This window comes from Xyrauchen texanus, chromosome 39, assembly GCF_025860055.1.
Source record: "Xyrauchen texanus isolate HMW12.3.18 chromosome 39, RBS_HiC_50CHRs, whole genome shotgun sequence".
Lineage (NCBI taxonomy): Eukaryota > Metazoa > Chordata > Actinopteri > Cypriniformes > Catostomidae > Xyrauchen > Xyrauchen texanus.
The window spans coordinates 11,773,946-11,777,398 of record NC_068314.1 but is presented as its reverse complement, the minus strand read 5'-3'; positions in this window follow the sequence as shown (position 1 = coordinate 11,777,398).

Genomic DNA, 3,453 nt, shown 5'->3' with positions numbered 1-3,453 from the left:
AAGACAACTTATTACTATATGGTTTGATATAATTGATATTATCTTGACAGTTTCTATAAATCGGGACAAATAAATTAAGTACATTTTAACTGAAAAATGTATCAACTTATTGAATTTATGGAAATTTCCAAATGATTGGATCTAAATTATGGACGTCAAAGAGTATAATCGCAAGATGATTTTATTTATTTATTGCAAAATTAAGACATTGTAAAAGTATATAATATAGAAAACAAGTGCCAAGACCACATTGTTCAGGAAACCAAGCAATCTTGTTTCACAAAAAGAAGTTACCCATATTATAAGCAAATAACATTTTATCCTGATACATGGAAAACTAGATTTTCTTTAAACAGGCCAGTACCATTTGGTTGTATAGAAACTACAAAAACACTAATGCAGGATTCTGTCATCATATTACATGATAACACAGAAAAATTGTAAGTGTTATTTTATGACATTAATCTGTAATGTGGTGTATTACCACAGGCAGGTTTGTATTCCTAGATCAGAAATATATATTTTTTTCAGCCTCCTAGAAGAGTATGAAGGGGCTAGAGAAGAACCACATGAAAAAACATTCTAACTGTAACTAACAGTAGCGTATTCATCCTGCTGAATAAGAGGCTGTCCTGACTGCTGTTATGCCGCATCTAGAATCTGCGTAATTTGTCATCCAACAGAGAAATAGCTTTCTCAAAGGTTGAAGTCTCTTGCCACACCATCAGCCAAAAAAAAGTCTTGCTGCAGCAGGCACTAAAAAAAAAAAAAAAAAAAGGAACTGTATTAGACCATCAGACTCTCTTACCAATAAGTTCTCATCATTGTTAGTTAACCAACTATTGGCATTAACAGCAAATTAAATGCAATTCTTGTGAAATTTTGACCAATTTTGGGTTACCAAGGTGTATAGTACACAGGCCTGAAATAAATACTAAATTACATTTTAATAAATATTAAATTACATTTTATTGCTATTCCTGAAGCCTGTCACACACAGTAAAAGTGTGGCACTCAATCGAAGAGATTGAGTTTCGATAACATTGTTTTGTTGACCAGGGTTTGAGGTATGATTGTATTCAGTCAAACCCACCTTTATCTTTCAGGTTTATTCCAAGATAAGCACACTTTATCATTTCACAAAACAAATCCTCTTTGCTTCCTTTGTAAACATCTCTCACATAAGACTGTAACCCTATATTCAGCCATATGTATTAATTTGAGTATCAGCCATGGTAAAACCCCATTTCAGTAAGTGGTTTCTGACATGCTAATGAATAAGAATCTTGATCTCCAACTTAAAAATGTTCTCTTACCATAGAATTTTCTCTCACACACTTACAGGTTTTTCCTGAGCTGAATACACAAACTTCTAACTTGTTGCTATTATTTATTATTTGATTTCATAGTTTGAAATCAAATAATAAATAAAAGCTAGTTTTATGTCTTCATATATTTCAGTTGACAGTTTATAAATACTCAGTTGTGTCCCTAGATTATGCATCAAACCTCTTAGAATCATAATTCCCCATTAATTCAAATCTATTCCAAAAATCAAAAGACAATCAGAAAGTACATTTTCCAAGGACAAGTCTCTTTTGTCTAAATCAACTATTACCATATTTTGTATGTTGAACCCCCAGTTTCTAAACATTAGACCATTGGTAAATTAGGCATTACCCAATGCATGTATCTCAATTTTATTAAAAGAAATGTAAAATCTCTTGTCAAAAAAACTGTTGAAAAATAAGTGTCTAATAGTGCCCTGCAGATATGATTTGTCTCCGTGCCGTGATAACCTAAAATAAAAAACAACATAGATACACCAAACACAGCTGATATACACCACATAATGTTTTCTTTTTCTTTTAAAGCTAAGCCTAGCATTAAAACTCATCAGCAAGAAATTCAACAATGTGTCTAACAACCCACAATATAACTAAATTTCAATTTGCAAGACTAATTGTTAGTAATAGTACTTGTTTCACATTTAAAATGTATTTAGAGGATAGATTACCATTTCAGGCATTCTGTCCACCCTCAAACATGGGTAAAAAGCTGGAGCTTTAGAATGGAAATTACATTTTAAAAACTTTCATGTGACAGCTGTTTTGGGGTAGATGCTTGCAGCAGTCTTTAGCTACCCTGGAAGCAAAGAAAAAAAATAATTAGGCATTATAAAAATGATAGGGATGATAAAATAATGAGTCACTTACCTTTAAGATTAATCACCCAGTCACTGTTGATGCAACTTGATGTGCCACAGGATTCAAATTCACCAGTTTATTCACCTAGAAGTAAAAATAATTGACTTAAAAGTTTTGAAGTGATCATCCCTAACATGTAGTCAAGCACAGGATGTTATAAGTGTCTCATGCACCACCATAAAAACATACATGTATGTACTTTTTTACAACACAAATGTTAAAGATTCCTATCCATTCTTTATTCACTTTATTTGGTCACTGTGATAGTTTAGCAGCCATATTTTTTACCACAACCACGAAATCAAAGCAACAAAATCTCTTATTTTGATGTGCACAAATAATTGACATTAAAGAAAACTAATATTCTCCTTTCACCTACCAGTCTGGAAATGTTAAATGCCTTACTTTGGTAGCTGTTTCTCGCTAGTCTTACAAGAGCAATCATCTGTTCTCAATAAGACTGCTTGCTGCCCCCTGCTTCTCTGGCTCCAAGCGAGGATCTTGCTACTGTCCCTTAGCTGGAGATTCCAATAAGCTAGCCTCTCAGCTGGCTCAATCCAACGGCTAGCCTCTCTTCGCTGGAGCGCTTCTCAACAGTTTCTTCTCTTTGTCTATCCTTTAAGCTGGCTCCTCCCGATGGCTAGAACTTGTGTTGATACTTCATCAGATAGTCTGACCATTTAAGAGTGTGATCGCCTTTGGTTGGCAATGCAAAGCTGCTAAAAATCCTCTTATGGCTTTCATTCATAAAACATAAGGACACTGAACTTGTCCAAAAGATGAACTACATGCTACCGAGCAATAGCAAAATCTAAAAATAAAACTATCAAAATGTGAGAAAAATGCTAAGCCTAATTATAAAAATAAAAAGCACTATACAACTCAAGTTTGCTCAAGTTAAATATAATCACAAGCCTTTAATGAAAATCCTTTACTTGAAATTCTACCGTCAAAAAAGTTCCTCATTAAGATTAACCAATGGTTGAAAAATGTTTGCATTCATTTTGCAACAATCAAGACCATAGTGCTTTCAAACCTTATTGATTATACTATAAGGCAAGGTAACTTAAGGTTTAAGGATTACATCTAAAGACAAACCTTTAGATTATGAAAGATATCAATACACAAAAAGCACACAAAAGTTTGGTATGCATCTGTTCTGTACTATGCAATCATTTGTACACAACTGAGCGACTGTTTAATATCACATTTAACTCAATTAAAACACTGACGAATACAATAAAAA